The 20,942-nt window shown below is 45.2% G+C and overlaps 1 protein-coding gene across 5 annotated transcripts in view; it reads right to left on the reverse strand.

Moving 5' to 3' along the window:
- Positions 1-20,942, reverse strand: part of ERC2 (ELKS/RAB6-interacting/CAST family member 2) — a 1,638,183-nt gene that overhangs the window by 1,048,042 nt on the left and 569,199 nt on the right. The window lies entirely within an intron of this gene.

The following is a 20,942-nucleotide window of genomic DNA, read 5'->3' on the forward strand; positions in this document are numbered from 1 at the left end:
AAGGACTTCAAAGGGGCGTGGGATAAATACTGTGGATCCATAAATTCTAAAGGAGGTGAATGACGAGAAGAGGCATGGGAGTAGTTTGTGGGAATTACGGCTACTACCTGGAGATTAATACCCTTATTCAATAAACATACTCACTGTCAATGCAACTCCAGCATTGCTCTATGCTTCAATGGCAAGAGGAAATGTGGAAAAAAGGATTTGCATTCACAAAAAAAACAGGGAGTAGCTTGCTTGTTGTGGCAGTTACTACCCCAAACCAAATAAGTCTGATACTTCACCTTCAGTGCATATCCAGCATAGCTCTCTGCTTCAATGGCAGGAGAGAAAGAGGTAAAGAGGATTTTTATTTAGGCAACAACCAACAAGGAATTAATTACATAGTCTGGGTAAATAAATAATTATGGGAATAGCTTGCTTGTTACAGCAGTTACTACCCTGAATCAATTAAGCCTGATACTACACTGGGACTACATATCCAGCACAATGCACTGCTTCAACGGCAGGGGGAATAAAGAAAAGAGGAATTATATTCAGACAACTACTAACAAGGACTGAATGGCACAGGCTGGGTAAACAAATAAGCATGGGAGTAACTTGCTTATTGCAGCAGTTGCTACTCCTGACCAATTGAGCTGGATGCTTCGCTTGGATGCAGCTCCAGCACTGCTCTCTACATCGATGGCGGGGGTGGAGCGAAACTTTCCTCACAAGGTTTTGCCTTCATGTAAATGCCTAACTCTATAGCAGATGGATGACTACAAGAAATCCCTTCAGAGAGCAACTAAAACAAGAGCTGTGAAGAACCTATCATTCCTGATCCACCTGTACCATACTGGAGGAGCAAGTTATGCAGCCTTCAAAGCTTTTGTTGGCCATTCCATGCTGGACTTGTGATATGGGCACTTGAAACTCTTCCATATATGGGTAAAAGTAAGAAGGGGCCAAGCTCCCTGACTGAAGCCAATCCAGACATCAAGCCTCACAGTTGGAGGATGATTTGAAGTGTAATTGGCATCATCTCTTTCACATCCTAACATTTTAAAGACACGAGGAATTGGAAAGGGCAGGAGCACAAACTTGGAGAGAATACAAGGCGGGCCGCATATGTTCAGGGACACCATTATGTAATAAAGGGTTAGGAGACACATAACTACCAACATATGGTTGTATTTGCTGATGGAGACAGAAAGTTTGCTGATATGGTCCACATCTCAAGAATGGAACCCAGTGGTGGCAAGTAAAGGGGCAGAAAAGATGCACATAGTTAGCAGCATCTCACCAATTAAACTTCCATGCTGCACCCAATCATACAGAATACAGCTAGGCACACAAGTGTTCTTATTTATAAAATAGATTTTGCATGGTCAATTATCACACAATGGGCCATTGAGTGGAAAAGCATCATCTGCAATAGCATAGTTTAAAATCTGAACTTCAAATAGCTTTGTGGGGTGGCCCGGCCCAAGTTGAAGAGTTAATATTTTCCATCACTACACAGCCATAGAGTTAATGGAAGTAAGATTGTGCAATAAGGAGAACAACCATTTACATGCATTTCAATGCTTTGTATTTTATTTTTTTATGCACGTAACATTTACCTGCATAAGTCCCGTCCACTTACGTGCAAACATACATCATATTACGCTCTTGTATACGTATGTATATGTGCACTACATTCCTTTGAGGGGATAAAAGGAGGCAGACTGGTCCTTGTTCCTTAGTGCCACCATGTCTCAGAGCTATCCAGGACACATGTGAAAGCCTAACTTTCTGCCCAAGGAGGTTGACCTCCTTAGAAAGGAAGTGATGAGGGCTCCTAGGGTTCTGTATGGTATAAATTCAAAAAGAGTGGGCACCTACTGGAAGAAGCAAATATGGGAGGGCGTTCATCATAAGGTGAATGCTATTTAAACAGCAGGAGTGTTGGGGAATTGTGTCATAAGTGGTGAGACTTGTGGCATCTGGTTAAAAGTAAGCAGGCACGGCAGATGCTAGCAAAGGGGACGGACACCCAAGTAACTCTGATAGAGGCAGAGCAGATGGTATTGTCCACCATTTACAAGTCAGCTGTGATTGGGGTGGTAGAGCTGGATACCTTACAACCAAACCAGCAGCATGGTACATAATGTCAATAAGACACCTTGGTATAGTTTTTGACATGGCATATAGTTGGTGTGACAATATCAGGTCCTTCTACTATAATGACGTACAGCACATGTGCCCACAGAGAAGAGCCGGAATCACCCCTTGCCACTAGAGCTTAAGGTCTGAATTGTAGGCCACTGTACTATAAGATAGGAGGATGTAGCACAATATTATAATTGAACCTATGATCTGCACATAGATGGCATGCCTTCTTAATTGTAGAAAGGCAAATGGTATATTTTTTGTTGTTTCCATATCTGTATGGAACCATGACCTAGTGCTGCCCACTGTCCTCTTATCTCCGGACCCAACTAAATGGACTACTCATTTCCACATTTCCTATTCAACCCTATGACTTGAATGTGATAGCTGAGTTTGCAGCGTGCCACATCTTGAGCCAATAAGCAACCCTTTAAAAGAGGGTATGCACATAGGCAGGCTGAGTAATAACTTGTGGTTCCAGAGACTATATGTTTGAAAGAGGTACATAATTTATATTTTCACTGGAGTATCAGAAGGTGCTGAAAGAGGAGTTGGGGGACCTGTAATGATTAGAAATTCTTGAGAAACTTACACACCTATGATGTGATACTAAAACATGTACCATACTCACTGTTACAGGGGGCCGAGATAAGGAACAGGCAGGGCCAAGCAGTGTGCAAAGGTCACGTCACCGCATGCAGCAACTGCCCAAAACATTGGAGGAGGAGGAGGAGCTACAGGAAGGGCCACCAATGGGAGAACTGCTGCCACAACAATCTGGCAAGCCAGAAGAGGAGCCAGAGGTTGAGATGCAGGAGGAGTCAGGGGAGGAAGAGCAGCAAGCTGGCCAGGATTCCTCTACAGAGGAGGAGGGTGCTGAACATCCAGAGGTGGGGGCCAGGCCAGCAGAGTGCGTTCTCATTCACACGGCCTGCAGGAGGTGATACAGCAAGAGGGACAGGCTCTACGGGAAGAATTCACGGACCTGCAACAGGAAATGCATGAGCAGACAAATGTATGGAGGGAGCTGCTCAATAGAATGCTCCTTGGCAGCTACAGCCACAACCAGCTACACCAGCAGTGTCTTCCCAACCTGGCAGACTCTGCTGCAGCCACCTGCCTGAAGAGCCAGGACCTGCACCCTCTGATTGGTATGTTTTAAGTAGGATCTCAAGACAAGTGCCCATGCCCATGGCCCAAAAAGGGCTAAACAAGACAGAAAGAGCTAGTAAATCAATTTTGTTATGCACATCTATAAGCACACTTTAATAAATACACTGTCACCAACAAAAATGTCTTTGTATCAGAGTGGTCCTTTCCTCTATAGACTGTCTCTGACTGTGGGTATGCATCACTTGCAATTCCTCCTGATTGAGCTCTTGGTCCTCCTCCTCTTCATCTGTATTCTCATCCAGTCAATCTGGAGGAGGCATGCAGTTGGTTTTGATCAAGTTATATAGCATAAAACAGGCTAGGAAGATCTGACAGACTTTTGGATGGTTGTAGAAAAGGCATCCCCCAGATCTGTCCAGACAGTGGAAGAGTGTTTTGAGTAGGCCAAAGGTTCTTTCGATGACTGCTCTGGTCAACTGTTAGGCCCTGTTGTATCACACATCTGTGGTGCTCTGTGGGGTGGCCACAGGGATCATGAGCCAGAGTTTGAATGGATAGCCTCTGTCATCCATAAGGGAGAAATCAGAGGAGAATGTTAGGATAGGTTTGGAGGTTTGGACTACACATTAGGGGATTAGGCTGGGTCCAAGCTGTTGCGATATGGTGTTAGCAATGGATGCTTTCTTACCTTCTAGGCAGACCCCAGTAATGTGTCCTTCCTGGAAGGACACATTCCTGACTGCAAGAGGACGCAGGCATTGTGAATGGGTACAGGAAACTTGGGCATGACTACCAGGATGAGACCCTTTGTATCACAGACCACCTGCATATTAAGGGAATGGAAACCCTTGCAGTTGTGGTAGCCAGTCTCATCTCCCTCTGGTGCCCTTATAGGGATCTGTGTACAATCAATTGCACCCAAGATGGAGGGAAAGCATGCCACTTGATTAAAAAAATGTGCATGATTTGTTCTTGCTGCCATCTGCTCTGAAGGAAGAGTATATATTGGAGTGTTCTCCAGCAAGGCAGCCAGCACCTGATCAATGCACACAGAGGTGGCAGACTGGCCTAACCCAGCCGTGAAACCAAAGAGAGTTTGGAAGGTGCCAGTAGCAAAAAAAGCTAGAGCAGTGGTGATCTTGAGATGTATAGCAAAGCATGGCCCTTTTGGCTGATGAGTTGTAGGTCTGGCTCTAATTACTGGCATAGATGCTATATGGATCCTTATTAAACCTGAACATGCACATGACATCCTCCTCTGACAGTTCTAAAAACTGAGTCCTTGGCCTGTAGACTCTGTGTGTGGAGTGTCTTCTCCTCCTCCTCTCCTCTGCCTTAAAGCCATAAGTACCCATGTGGTGATTAAAGTTATCTTGAAATTAAGACGTCATCCAGTGTCTAAAACACCTGGCTGTTACTCCCCCTCCAAGCCCCTTCCTGTTGCGTCCGTCGCTGCTCGACGCCCTCACTCCGCCCTCTTTACCTCCGTGGCGACTCCCTCCGGGTCTGATGGACGGCTGGCTGCCGCGGCGTCTCCATGCCATCTCCCTCTGGCGTCCCCGGACCGGCTCGACGTTGCAGATCCGCCATGTTGCCTGATGACCTAGGGCGCGCGTGCTCTGATTGAAGTACCAGCAAGAGCGCGAACTTCAGAGGCGTCCCCCTGAGATGACGTCATCTGCTTCCAATATTTAAAGCACTATCTAACGGAGTTAGCAAGGGGATTGCTTCAGCTTTACTCCCAAGCTACTCTGCCTTTCCGGACTTACCAGAGGTACACGCTCCTCGGGGGCCTCACTCTTTTTTTTACTTTCAGATTACAGATAGGAACCGGTACTCGCTCCTCAAGGGCCCATGTTCCTGGACATTCTGAAGATTCTCTACTGCCTGGAAGCTATAGCTGCTACAAACAATTGTGAGTTACCATCGCTCTCTCAGAGCTTTCCCTGGAAACAGGTACTCACTTCGAGGGCCTAAACCTTTCCAGCTCCTGAGCTTCCTTGAGACCTTATGTGAGTTTTGTCATCTAGTTCTGTTCATGAACCTTGTCTATACCTACTCACTTTCTAGAGTTTCTCAACAGCTCAGCCATCCTGGATCGTGGTTCCAGTGCCTGAGGGACTGCAGCCCTGCTGGGCATATCAGCTCAGTACTGCCACCTCTGGTGGTTTCCAAAACCTGTTTAATAAAAGAACTATGCGTGTCTGTCTTCATACTCAAGCCTAGCCGGTGATCCCTCTCAGGATATCCTCCCGGAGGCGTGGTCATCTGCCACCAGCCCAGGGATTCACCACTACTATCTCAGATTCTTAACAGATATAACAAATTGTTAAACACCAGTTCTAACACAGAGCTTTCACTAGAGATTGCTAACTCCCTAGCAAATCCAGAACACTTCCCCTATGGGCCAAAAGGGGCCTGTTTGATGCTCTTTGTTTCTCTTAGGGCCAGTGGAATGCAAGACATTGTAAGTATCAACCTGATCAGCCAATCTATCCCTGATACCCTGGGGATGTTCCATATGTGACTCTGTTTATCCCTGTTCGATGAAGGGCAGTAGGTACTGGAGGTCCTCCCTCCCCCCCAGTGGCAGTTCCTGCTTTCATTTGCCGGAAGAAGGTGGCCTGGCAAATGCAAAGTGGCTAATTGAAGATCTCTCTGGAGGCCGTGTGTGTTAACCTTTTGTAGCAAAACTGCATGTGTAAGTATGCACACATCAGTGTGCACATCAGTTTTAAAATATATCATTACACGGGTACATATAGTCAAGCCCAAAGCACTTCCCATTTTTATGCAAGTCCTGTTGCTTCTGTACGCACAGATATGCACATACTTTGTGGCTTTTAAAGTCTGCATTGCTCGCACGCATCTGATTACATGCGTATGTGGCCATTTTTGCATGAGCAGCACTTTTAAAATCGACCTGACGCTCAGCATGATTTCAGCCTTACTAAAACAACTAAATAGCATTTTTGCTCTCCTGTTCCAGAGTGATCAATGGGCAAAAATGAAAGAAGAAATAAAAATCTTGTAAACATGATTCCAATTAAACTCTTAGAGCCTAACTTTCAAAACTGTCCTAAATACCTCTTTGCATGCATAAGTGGACCTGCAAACATTTATAGTACCATTATATAAACTGTGTGATGGGAGCCACACAATTGTGTCAGGTATGTACTCGCCTCCTCTCTCTAGCTTAAATAATTGGCCAACTCAATTTCCCTCCCTCCCCAATTTTCTGTTACTCAAGTTATGATGGAAGCTCTATGTCACATCATTATTTGGAAAACAAAGATCTTTACTGGATAGATATGGCCACAGCATAGGTCAATTACATAACTAATTTAACAGTTAGACATAATCTCAAATCTCTATAAGGTGATCACGTCTTCCCATGAGTTGCAGTTCATGAAGGCTCCACAGTATCATGCTAGTGCAATATTCTGCCAGGGCCGTCGAAGTCTCGCCTTCTGATGATCTTGCAATTTGATCCTTGCTTACCGAGTCAAAGATCTCTGCAATATGACAATATCCTGGTTTGTAGCAAGAGCAGGACTCACTTATTAAAGATTCAGCACAACTCCGAGGTGCTGTCTAGGCCAATCCCGGCATCAAAGCCAAAAACTTGACAGGCAACTTGTCTCCACTCACAACTTGCAACGTAAGTAGAAGGAATACTCACTTGGTATTCTCTGCATGAATAACTTTCTACATAACATTTGCCATGCACCCTTACAGGTCAGGTTTAAAACATAAGAACATAAGAAAATGCCATACTGGGTCAGGCCAAGGGTCCATCAAGCCCAGCATCCTGCTTCCAACAGTGGCCAATCCAGGCCATAAGAACCTGGCAAGTACCCAAAAACTAAGTCTATTCCATGTTACCATTGCTAATGGCAGTGGCTATTCTCTAAGTGAACTTAATAGCAGGTAATGGACTTCTCCTCCAAGAACTTATCCAATCCTTTTTTAAACACAGCTATACTAACTGCACTAACCACATCCTCTGGCAACAAATTCCAGAGTTTAATTGTGCGTTGAGTAAAAAAGAACTTTCTCCGATTAGTTTTAACTGTGCCCCATGCTAACTTCATGGAGTGCCCCCTAGTCTTTCTACTATCCGAAAGAGTAAATATCCGATTCACATCTACCCGTTCTAGACCTCTCATGATTTTAAACACCTCTATCATATCCCCCCTCAGTCGTCTCTTCTCCAAGCTGAAAAGTCCTAACCTCTTTAGTCTTTCCTCGTAGGGAAGTTGTTCCATTCCCCTTACCATTTTGGTAGCCCTTCTCTGTACCTTCTCCATCACAATTATATCTTTTTTGAGATGCGGCGACCAGAATTGTACACAGTATTCAAGGTGCGGTCTCACCATGGAGCGATACAGAGGCATTATGACATTTTCCGTTTTATTCACCATTCCCTTTCAAATAATTCCCAACATTCTGTTTGCTTTTTTGACTGCCGCAGCACACTGAACCGACGATTTCAATGTGTTATCCACTATGACGCCTAGATCTCTTTCTTGGGTTGTAGCACCTAATATGGAACCCAACATTGTGTAATTATAGCATGGGTTATTTTTCCCTATATGCATCACCTTGCACTTATCCACATTAAATTTCATCTGCCATTTGGATGCCCAATTTTCCAGTCTCACAAGGTCTTCCTGCAATTTATCACAATCTGCTTGTGATTTATCTACTCTGAACAATTTTGTGTTATCTGCAAATTTGATTATCTCACTCGTCGTATTTCTTTCCAGATCATTTATAAATATATTGAAAAGTAAGGGTCCCAATACAGATCCCTGAGGCACTCCACTGTCCACTCCCTTCCACTGAGAAAATTGTCCATTTAATCCTACTCTCTGTTTCCTGTCTTTTAGCCAGTTTGCAATCCATGAAAGGACATCACCACCTATCCCATGACTTTTTACTTTTCCTAGAAGCCTCTCATGAGGAACTTTGTCAAACGCCTTCTGAAAATCCAAGTATACTATATCTACCGGTAAAAATGTCCACATACACACATATGTGGGCCATGCGCAAGCAATGTAGATTTTAAAAAGCCTCAAAATATGCACATAATTACCCATGCACGCGTGAAGAATAAAGGGTGGAAAAGGGGCATGAGTGTGGCATGAGCATTCTGGGGGAGGGGGCCAAGACTTACGCATGTATCTCCATATTTTAAAACCAAAAACCACAGGGGCGGATTTTCAGACTCCGCGAATAGGCCTACTTTTGTTTGTGCTCCAGGCGCAAACAAAAGTACGCTGGATTTTAGTAGATACGCGCGGAGCCACGCGTATCTGCTAAAAACCTGGATCGGCGCGTGCAAGGCTATCGATTTTGTATAACCGGCGCGCGCCGAGCCGCACAGCCTACCCCCGTTCCCTCCACGGCCGCTCCAAAATCGGAGCGGCCTTGGAGGGAATCCTCTAACGCCCTCCCCTCACCTTCCCCTCCCTTCCTCTACCTAACCCACCCACCCGGCCCTGTCTACACCCCCCCCCTTACCTTTCTCCGGGGATTTACGCCTCCCTCCAGGAGGCGTAAATCCCCGCGCGTCAGCGGGCCTCCTGCGCGCCGGGCCGCGACCTGGGGTGGGTACGGAGGGCGCAGCCACGCCCCCGGACCGCCCTGGGCCGTAGCCACGCCCCCATACCCGCCCCCACAACGCTGCCGACACGCCCCGAAAACGCCGCGACGACCGGGACCGCCCCCGACACGCCCCCGACACGCCCCCCTCGGAGAACCCCGGGACTTACGTGAGTCCCGGGGCTCTGCGCGCGCCGGTAGGCCTATGTAAAATAGGCGCACCGGCGCGCAGGTCCCTGCTCGCGTAAATCCGCCCGGATTTACGCGAGCAGGGCTCTTAAAATCCGCCCCACAGTGCGCTTATGGTAGATATCCACCTAACTTTACTGCTGCTCCAGATAAGAAACAAATCTATAGATCTCGAGTTTTAGAACTTAAAGAACAGGGGGAGGGGTCTGGGTCAACTGGCCAGTGTTTAGAAGAAGAACCATATTAACTGGACAAACTGGTGAACTAAGTGGAAAACTGGGAATGTGTCTTACGCGAGCACTTTTTAAAATTTGCTGACATATGCACATAAAAGCTGACAAAGTCTATGGAAGACACATGCACATTAGCTGTGCTCGATTAACCTCTTAAAATTAGGAGCATATTTATGCGCAGTTGGTGTATTTTACTACATACAAGTACAAGTGTGCTCACAATTAAAAATACCAGCGTATCTTCACTCGTGCGCCAATTCATACATGTATGGGGGGCATGCACACTCATTTTAAAATTACCTTCTTAGGGTGTGGTCAACCCCACCACAGCCCACAATAGCAAAACCTTGCTTGCTGTGAGCATCTCACCAACCTATCTACAGTCATATCTTACATAAATAAAATTGCCTAATGCTGTAAAGACTGTCAAAGCCCTTGTTCAACTTGGTAAAGCCAAGATATTGCTGTGAACATACTGCAAATTGCTGCAGAGACAGCATGACCTCTCCAAAATAAGGAGGATATTGCAGATTGCCATCAAAATATTCCATTGCCTCCATTCAATAATGGTAATACATGCTGTGCATTGCCACATGCCTGTCAAGGCACCATCCCAAAACCTACGGGGTTTATTATGCAGGATGTGATGCATGCAGTAATAATCAAAGGGGAATGTAGTATCCCTGAATTACCTCACCAGGCACATTTCTCAAGTGCAGATAAATTGCAAATGGCACTCGAGGGACAAAAGCAAAACTCATTCAGAATTACGTGCACTATAGAGACCGTGAAGAAAACAGACGAAGGCAGGCCCCGTCAGCCACGCAATTTCTGAGATGATGACATATAGCTAACTTGAAATGCAAGAATAGAACTCCCATAAAGAACGCAATGGCCCAGAGACTATGTGGTAGTATCAGCACATCCTTGAGTGTGAGGTTGTAAGAACTGAGGGAGGCAAAGTTTGACCCCAGCAGAGAGCCTGGAATACATGGTGGAAAGCTTGCGATATGGTGACATAGCTGCCATGTTCCTTCTCCCATGTCTCTTAAGTCTTACCCATCCACCCCAAGTTGCCAGAGCAGGAGCACAGACTAACCATATCTGAAATTGCCTGTAGAAATGAATATGGGTAAAAATCATACACAAGTCTGGTGTAATGAGATACCTAGGCATATCAAAGAAAGATGATGAGCAATACGGGGCTGAACAGAAAATAGAGATAGTGCTACAGGGTATCGATATGGTGCTTATCGAAGCGCTATTGCAGCGGGGGGGGAGATAGCCCAGTCAGTATCATGTAGCCAGATATATCAAACTGTAGTGAGTCCAGAGACAAAAGCAGGCCCTTATCAGAAGTGCAGGTTTTTGAGATGAGGATACAAATTATGTGATGTGCAGGATAGGACCCCCAGAAAGTGGAGAGATGGATCCAGAGACTATGAAGCAGTAAGACAAAATATTTTTTAGCACGAGGATGCAAGATCCAAAGATATCCAGGCTGTATATCCCACTCAGAGAGACCAGAATGCAGAGTAGAAAGCCTAAGGTATGGTGACTTATCTGCAATTCTCATGAAATGCTCCACCAGGATCCTCTAAGACTTGGCAATCTGCCCTAGGTACCAGCCCAGAAGCGCAAACTTTACCATACCTGAATTTTCCCATAGGAATGAAAAGCTGAAGAATGAGGAAAGAACTGCAAATGAAATAATTCAACCACTAGGTAGCACCTATACAACCTAGACACAATGCGAAAGAACTGCCGTGCCTAGAAGCAACTGGTTATAAGCCAAGGTAGGTGCTAGAGGAAAATAAAGCAAACCTGGCAGATGGAATAAAGTTACATAACCTGGAATGGCCTATGAGAGCTACTATCACTGGGCCTTTGCAGAATCTCCTATGCTAATCTCCTCTTCATTGTCTTCATCCACACGAATACTAGCACTGCTCAAAATGGGGCTAGCTCAGTGGCACAAAGAGGTGCAGTAATCTCTTCCAAAAGAGATGCAGGGGATGCTGACCAACACACTCCTGGATTGCAAGCCAACATAGAACAAGTGCCCACAGACACAAGTCAACCTAGGCTGACATGGCTGCACCTACACTGGGCATACTGCCCTTTGGGCAGGAGTGGCAAACAAGGCCCCTGCCTACAGCCCCAACTCCGACTAGCCGAGATCTGAGTGGTGCACCCTACTAAATAAAAGAGAGGATTATTTGGAGGCTGTGTCACATGTTCTGCTTTTGGGTACCTGCTGCTTGCAAGTTGCCCCACATACTCTAATTTTGTTTTTTTAATACTTCTCCGCTGGTTGAGCCTAGTGTCTTGGGCTAACTACTGCTACTATGCACCCCCGGCTTGAGCATGTCATTTCTTATTGAGCAAAGCCAATTTGATTTGTCATTTGAACCTCACAGCCATTATGACTGGGGACAGGCAGCTCCCCAAAGATGGTGCTCACTGCCACATGGAGCAACCCCCCACTTAAGATAACAGTAACAGACTTCTTCATAGTTTTCTCACAAGCAGTTACCCCAAAGGATGGCAGCCATCTCCAAAGCACATGTCCTACAAATAAAGAATGAGCACTGGCTAACAGTAAGCACACCGACCCTGTCTGTGAAATTGCAGAAGTGATAGATAAACAGAGAAGCTGGTACATTCTAACAGCCTCTTTTGAGAGAGAGGGAAAGAAACTCCTCATTAATCATGCAATTTGGTCAAATGAATGCTATGTTCTCTGACCTGGGGTGGTGGAGGCACATCCTCTTCTGACACTAAAACAGGTTCTGGCATTATAGCAGGCAGTCTTTCTGAGAAGAGCAGAACTATTGAACACAAACGATCTGCTAATTGCTGGTGCTAACCTTCAGCTAGTAAACTAGGAGCATTAGCATTCTGACTGCTGGAAGAGGTAAGGATAATAACACATATTCTCCTGCAAATCGTGAATGATTGGTATATTGCTGTGTAAGCAACCTTGCTAGGTCCATATTGCTGTGTAGGCAACCCTGCTAATTCCAAGGAAGTCACATGCCTGACAATCCAGAGGACCATGAACCCTTCAAAGTATGCTTTCCTACAACCGCTGGGGGGGGTTTGTAAGCTTGAATTGATGATTGTCCACGTATTCATACAGTGAAATATACATCAAGTGCACTGAAACCTGCACTGAGTGCACAGGTGCATTGTGTCGGGAGTGCATTGTTGTGTCATCAAAGATTTAATGCATCTTACCAGTGCACATCCAGTGAGTGTTATAATGTATATTGAAAACATGAAGCTTCGTAGCACAGTGGGCCACCAAATCTGAGGAGGGGCGATCCAATGGTACTAGAGTCAATGCACTGCAATGCTTATGTTTTTCTGACTCAGGCTGGACTGACTCCAGGAAATGATGTAGTTTTTACTTTGAAGCAAAGTGGCCATCTGAACTTGATCCGCAGCCTCAGCCTGAGTGGATGAGGGAATTTTGGAAGACCTGCTATTCAAGCATTTTGCTGAGGAAGTAGATGATGCTGTACTGCAGGAGGAAAATCTACTGCAACTCTGAAGAGATTTACGGAGTTTTTCCATGCACGAGGCTCTGGAGCGCTATGAGCATGGGGTCATTCGTCCACAGGCTACACAGTTTTTCTGGCTGTGATCTGGTCCCAGACAGCAATAGCAGAACTCATGGCCATCGGTGAGTGACATGATCTTGCCATATGGACAATTCTTAGATTTTTACTTCTGGCCCATTTTTTTTTAGCACTTAAAAGTGTAGTTGTGTGGCTGCAGAAGCAGCAAGGCAAGGCAGAAATAAGTTTTCACCAAAAGGGAGAAATTTGAATAAAAAAAATAGAGGAGAGATGAAGTATACGTATATGTAAGACTGAGGAGTCTTACAAGTCTTACTCCCACACATGCTCAGTAGATCTAAAAGCTCTACAAGTCTATTTGGTGCCGCTGAATGATATCAAGCACATGTAATGGCCAGTTCAGCCTGCTTATTGACAGATAACGCGATAAGAGTTTAGGATGCCCATTATGGTTTAACCCTGACAACTTACTTTCAAAGCCTTTGCCCTGACAAAAACCTATTTGCAAAAACACTTGAAAAGAGGGCCCCTAGAAATTAAAATGTTAATAGCACATCTAAGGTGGTTTCCATTTGAAGTAAGTAAGGTTCAGAAGTTATTTTATGTGAGCTATTAAGTTATTTTTTGTTTTATTGTAACCTGTACATTTAATTTATCAGGTTTATGTTTTATTTGAACAGCTGTTAAGCTATTTTGCGCTTTATTGTAATACTGCCTAATTTATTTTTATTTGATTAGTTTGTACCTATTGACTGTATTACCTGATTAATTACTTTGTAAACTGCTTGGATAATTTGTTTTTATATGTGGTATATTAAATCCAATAAACATAAACATAAAATAAAACTAGGTAAGTTTCCAGAAGTCTCCAGAATAACAAAAGCATGGAAGAAAAGATTATTAAATACATGACCTAAAGTACTAAAATTAGGGGCTAGCTTCATCTTAAGGTTCTCTGCCAATAGTAGGGTTGTTTTTTCATGCTTTGAAATATTTTATATGAGGGAGGCTGCCAGGGCAGATTTTGGCTGCTGAAGATGACTTGGTTTCTAAAGGTGTATGCATTGGGTGGAGATTAAAACAAAAGACAAAGGAGCTCTATACAGCCCAAACCACATGGTGAGAAATCCTTCCGTCTGGTTGGTAGTTGAGCCTAGTGGAAAATTGGGAATGGGAGGTCATATCATGGGGATAAAGGAGGGGGAGTGAAGTTCCCCCTCCTTTGCTATCCCCATGGTGAAAAGCAACCCTCCTACCTTTTGCAATCACTGGGGCCGATGCAATCAAAGTATGCCGAAAGCAACGCTCGCTTTCTTAACACGTGCCCAGGCACCTCTCCTGGGGGCACCATGCAATATTTAAATTAGGGGTCGCGCTGCCAAGGAGGCACTAGGGTCGACTGCGTGCCCCTAGCGCCTCCTTGGCAGCAGGTGCCCAGGCTGTCAGCAGGTTGAGAAAATGGACACTGAACTTATCGGCGTCCGTTTACCTAACCGACGCACAGCCACGGTTTGGAAAATAGATGCTGGTTTACTGAGCATCCGTTTCCCTAATCTGACCGCTGGCACTCATTTTTAAATTTTTTTTAAATTTAAAACTTTTAAACTTTTTGTTCCTCCGACTTAATGTCGCCACGATATAAAGTCTGAGAATGTACAGTAAAGCAGTAACTATTTTCTGCTTTTCTGAACAACATTCTGGGCTGCTCAGAAATTAACTCTTGCTCTGGGCAGGCGTTAATTTCTGAGAGTAAAAATGTGCGGAGTCAGCACACATTTTTTTTTTTTTGCATATGGAGAACATAGCTAATAGCCTCATCAACACGCATTTGCATGTGATGAGCGCTATTAATTTCGCTGCACATTGGACGCGCATTGTGGATGCAATAATCCCCTTCTAGCATATGGGGCTGTGGACACGTGTCCAACCGTGGGTAAACTAATGTGCTGAGTTGAGCACACTGTATTGCATCAGCCTGACTGTACGTGAACTTGCTTTATGTCACAACTCAGAGAAGAAGAATACTTCAGCTATTACTGGTTCAGGTTAGTATGAATCTGCCTTTTCCAGCTGATAGCAGATAACACTCAGAGATCCTGGGAACCACTGGTATGACGGGCTGCACTTACAGCTAGTGAGAGCTCTTCTGCTGATGCATGAAAGAGGACCAGACAGTGGTTGTACCTTGCTCACCTTTGCCTGCAGGCCATTGTGCCCTAGGAATAGCTCACCTTGCTGGGGCATTGCCGGTGGGTTATCAGGGAAAATGGGGAGCTTTTTTGTTGTATTGGCTCAGGTGTTGTCACATGTTTGAGGCATGTTAAGAAAGCTGCATGCCTTGAAATCCAAACTTGAGGCTATTTTAGAAGACTGTATGAAAGAGGGTGTATTTGAGAGGAAATCTGGACAGTCCAGGCTACTCATGCAATGAAGTTGATGAATTATTTTGAATTTATAAAGTCACATGCTCCCAGAGTTGTTAGGAGTATTTGAAATTTAACATGCAGGTTTCCTATTCGTTGTATTACTTGGGTAGTTATTTTTTCAGCATATTTTAGAAATTTTGATTTTTTTTTTCTTATTTTACATTTTTGGCTTTCTTGGATCTTCTTTAAAATATGGGGGTCTTATTTGTAAGACAAAAATGGTTTTTTTATTCAGATGATCTGCTTTTTTGATGTGCACTCTGGTTTGTTCTTTAGAGGATATATTTCCTTTTTGCTTTCTATAAAATTTATAATCATTTAAAAAAAATAACAGCTAAAATGGTACAATAAAATTACAAAGAATTAAATAGAAAATGGCCGAAAGCAACATCATATGATTGCACTTCTAGATACCATATATTATCTTTATTTCTCTATTAGAGCCAGAAACAATAGCCAAATATCAAATACAATCAAATATTTTTATTTTATATTCCACTTTTCAGGTACTTCAAAGTAAATTGGGTTTTTTTTTCATTGAATGATGCTGGAATAGATAAAAGTCATTTGACAAAAAATAACAATCTACCAAAACCTTTAGAGCAATGCAATTAGCTATTAGAAAATAATTAAAATTGAACATCTGCCACAGCAGCTGTGCACCACCTTGAATGATTTTCAGAATTACACTGGTGACTGGATCTCTCCTGCTGTGGCTTAATTCCTATACTTATGCTTTATATATTAAGACTTCTGATTGAATCCCAACTTTCTACAACTAAACAATGAATCCAAAGTAAACAAATTCTTCTCCCTTTTATTTCCATGAACTCTGATTTAATCTTTATTTCACTCAACTCTGAATTAATCTTTCCTGCCTGCCACTATGGTTATCTTTCTTATCAATAGTTATCCTAAATTATTTCACAGTTATAAATCTGCTTTTACTTCATTTAGGTTGCTAGTAGCTGTTATATCTTTTGACACTCCAATTACTAATGGTATACAAGTAATTACAGCAGTGCCACCTTGTGGATGTTGACAAAGTATTTTTTTCATCAGCCAGAAAAACATCATACTAACAGGCCGATACAGTAAGGACACGTAAGAAAGAGTGCGGCAGTGCCGGGCGCACCCTCGTTTGCCGCGCGCACAATTTGGTTCACATACCGCCCGATACAATATTCAAATGAGACGCAAATGCAAGCGGCGTCCAAAGCACGTCCATGAAGCGGTAGGCGTGCACAATCCATTTTACTGTATAGAGCGGTATACAGCGCCTATACAGTATCCTGGGTGCGCCGGTACCTGTCATTTGAAATGTCATTTGAAATGTCATTCCACCAGGAAAGTGGATGGTTCTCCTACAGACCCCGCTGCCTTGAGCACCCGGCTGGACGTCCAAGCCGGAAGTCCGAGGTCGCAGCTTGGACATCCAGCCTGGGCGCTCAAGGCAGGGGGAAGGCCCATGAACATCTGTCGGCATTGAAGCAAGTACCACACACTAGTTACTCACCAAAATACTCTTTCTTCATGTGCAGCACCAGCTCCTTCTCCAGTTCCAGGGACTGACCACACAAGCTGGAGCGTGGACTGGCCTGCGACAGGCCGGCGCAGTCAGCCTCAGGGTCACCCGGGGCCCCGTAGCATGAGCTGGAGCGAGGGCCGACGTGCCACTGGTCGAAGTCCATGCCGATGCCGCTGTACCGGTTGCTGCTGGGCTTGCTGCCGCTGTCATAGCCGGTCAGGGCGAGGCGTGCGTTCATGCACCTTCCCACTGCCTTGAGCGCCCACCTGAACATCCAAGTTGGGCGCTCAAGGCAGCGGGAAGGTGCATCAACGCACGCCGTGACCTTGGACGTCAAGCCGGGCTGCCAGGTCGCGGTGTGCATTCATGCACCTTCCCGCTGCCTGCAGGGCCGCTTCTGCCCAGATCCACAGTCCAACTCAGCAGGAGCGTCCCTTTTGCCTCTACATCAGGTAAGCTGCAAATTCCTGACTTGCTCCCACCAGCCCGATCTCCAGTAGGGTTTGTGCTAACTTGGCAGCTGCACACGGCGTCCGGGCCAGGACGGCTTCCGATCCCAGCTTTCTTTCCCTCGGCTGAGCGGGACAATCCGGGCTGGGGCTCGCAGATTCGACGCTTCCAGCTTCGAGGATTCTGTCTCAGTTTCTAGCGCTGGGGTGCGCCTTTCTGTACGGGCTTGCTGCCGCTGTCGTAGCCGGTCAGGGCGTGGCGTGCGTTCATGCATCTTCCCGCTGCCTTGAGCTCCCGCCTGGACGTCCAAGTTGGGCGCTCAAGGCAGCGGGAAGGTGCATGAATGCACGCCGCGACCTGAGTGCCCAGCTGGACATCCGAGGTCACGGTGTAGGGTGTGGAGGGATAGGGCCTGATACAGGAGCTCGTGCCCACTGCAAGTCAGCGGCGACAAGGAGCCCAGACCCACGAGAAGGCCAGCGGAGACCCCAGAAATGGTGTCCATTCTTCCCTATGAAACCGAAGTACTCTGAGGTTAAGTGCGGTGGTGCCAGGTTGGGTTACTTTTTTCCCCCTTGTGCGAGAAGCATTTTTTTCTGTGGATTGGGTTGGTTTAGGACTGGGCGGCTAAGTTCGCATTTTTTTTCTGTGGATTGGGTTGGTTTGGGACTGGGCGGCTAAGTTCACCACACTAACGCCACACTAACGCCAGGGTCAGGATAGGCGGTAATTTTGCAGGTTAAAGACGCGGCAAAATAGCTGGTTAAAACGGCGATAATCTGGGCGCACATTACTGTATCAGAGGGAATAGCTAATCCGATCATTAACATATCATATACATGTGGCGGGCGGAAAGGGATACGCGTCGATTTCAGTAAGCGGTAAGGATGCGTAAAACCGGATACTGAATCGCGGGTTAGACATACGCGTCCAAAATGTGCGTACAAAGCGGGTTAAAAACAGGGTAACCGCGGCCGCGCTTTACTGTATCGGCCTGTAAGGAGGATAAAAGAAAAAATACCAATTGCTTACTTCCTCCATCTTAACAAAGAACATCACCTTTATAAATATACTAGAACCTGGTCATAGTTGTAAGAGATCCAATGCTGCTTCCAAAAGTTTTCAAAATAATGGTCAAATCACCCATTTTGTGGCCAAAAAGAGGCTGAGATATAAATATTTGAGCAGGAAGAAGCAGAGGCTCCATGGAAGGCTGAACAGCAATTAAACGGGTGACAATCAATGCACACTGAAGCATTGTGCACCTGGCCTGCTCCAATTCACGGAATGCAAAGTCACTTAAAAGGATGTCAAACCCAGGCCCAAAATTAAGTAGAGGCAACATGGGAAACTGCTTAGGGAACCAAATTTTGAAGGTGCCAAATATCCAGGCTCAAGAGGAGCCTGCTGCCACTTGCTTCAGAACTGTGTTCTCCAAATTCTTCGGGGACCCACCCGTCTCCAGTCTTCCCCATAGGCACCAAAATACTACATCCGGTCCCAATCAGAACTCTATAGAATATGGCAGCAAAACCATACTGAATATGTTCACACCATTATATCAGTATGATCAAAAGGCATAAACTCAAAACCTTCTTCCCATACCATAGTCTCCACACCACATGCTCTCTGAAACACTTATTCATCCCAAATCCAAAGGAATCAAAGGCAAAACACAAGTATACACACAATGTCATGTCATACATGAGATTTTTTTATCATTGCTAGTTTGTATCTCACCTTGAACTATGGACAAGTGTGGATAATACATATTTTATTTTAAATAAAAAATGTTTATTATAGTCAGAAAACAAAATACCAATGTTTAGCAAGCTGCAGAGCAAACGGAAGAACTAACATGCAAGGCCAGCATGTGTCGAAAATAAAACAAAACTCAAGGAAATGTGTTAATATTTCATGATGCCTGGTTTCCTTCATTGGTTTTTGCATATAAGTATGACTACAAAGCAATGGCAAGGCAGCTTTCACAAAAGAGAATGACATCACGTTATGTTCTGACCTCCCTGAGATTTCAATTTCTCTTTGTTTTCCTCAGAGAGAGTTGACTTGCAAGGCATGTTATATTTCAAATTATGTTATCTATAGGCACTAAGAAAGGACAGAGAAGCTTGATAACATCACAATGTACTCTAACCTACCACAGATTTCAACTGAAATGGCCTGATAGGATATCTGCTCCTATTTCAGCAGTCTAAACAGGGCACCCAGCCTTCTGAGTACCAGAAGGCAAGAGTGGTCTGCTGGCTGATGGAGATATGAGAGCTCAAAAGATTAGCTGTGGCTAATGAAGGATATCAACCCTATAAGTATTTCCCTGTATCTATCCATTGTTGTCCATCATGGAAATTTAGGATTGTGTATCTATATGTGTTTTTTCATGTGGTGTCTCTCTGGCTCATTGGTGTGGCATTAGCTGTGTTCACCTATATTACTTTAGTGTGTCATTTTGTTTAGCTTTCACATAAAGACTGCTCCCTCAATTCTCTCTCCTGTGCCTGTGCATGTACTGTGATGTACTTTCCTTTCTCTGCTCTGCTCATGTTTCTCTGTTGCATGCATGGAAAGGCACATCCTATATGCTGTTCACTGCGAGTAAAATCTATCAACTTGTTTTTATCAATCTTAGTTAAATTGTGTGGGTAATTTTGTAACATCATGCATAAGTCAGCCGCAAATACTCACATAGGTTACACTGATTTTCAAAGCAGACTTACATACACATGTCCTCTTTCAAAAATTAACCAACAAGATCTGCCCATAAGTTCCATCTGCTAAAAAATCAGCACAAATTTTCCATGAAAACTTACACACATAGGGGTAGATTTTAAAAATTTGCGCGATCGCGTACTTTTGTTCACACACCAGGCGCGAACAAAAGTACGCTGGATTTTATAAGATACGCGCATAGCCGCGCGTATCTCATAAAATCCGGGGTCGGCGCGCACAAGGGGGTGCACATTTGTGCAACCTGCGAGCGCCGAGCCCAGCGCGCGCTGCCTGTTCCCTCCGAGGGTGCTCTGATTTCGGAGCGGCCTCAGAGGGAACTTTCCTTCGCCCTCCCCCCACCTTCCCCTACCTAACCCACCCCCCCGGCCCTATCTAAACCCCCCTCCTTACCTTTGTTGGCAGATTTACGCCTGCTAAAAGCAGATGTAAATCTGCGCGCGCCAGCGGGCTGCTGGTGCGCCATCACCCGACCCAGGGGCTGGTCCGAAGGCCTTGACCACGCCCCTGAAACGCCGCGCCACGCCCCCGACACACACCCCCGCCCCTTTTACGAAGCCCCGGGACTTATGTGCGTCCCGGGGCTCTGCACGCGCCGGTGGCCTATGCAAAATAGGCGCTCCATTGCGCGAGGGCCCTGCACGCATAAATCCGGCAAGATTTACGCGCGCAGGGCATTTAAAATCCGCCCCATACTTTTTAAAACCCAAGGAGATCACATGATACCTTGACGAGAGTGGATGTGAGCTCTCATCTCGGCATGTAGGCCCTCACCATCCATCCATATCCCGAGGCAATAATTGCATTTTGAGGATTTTTTTGAGTGCCCTTACTTCTGCTATACACAGTGGCTCAGTGAATATCAATGGCAGCGCGCGCTGGGAAAAAAGACAAAGACAAAGAAAAAGAGCACGAGAAGGCCCGAACGCCG

This window comes from Rhinatrema bivittatum, chromosome 4, assembly GCF_901001135.1.
Source record: "Rhinatrema bivittatum chromosome 4, aRhiBiv1.1, whole genome shotgun sequence".
Lineage (NCBI taxonomy): Eukaryota > Metazoa > Chordata > Amphibia > Gymnophiona > Rhinatrematidae > Rhinatrema > Rhinatrema bivittatum.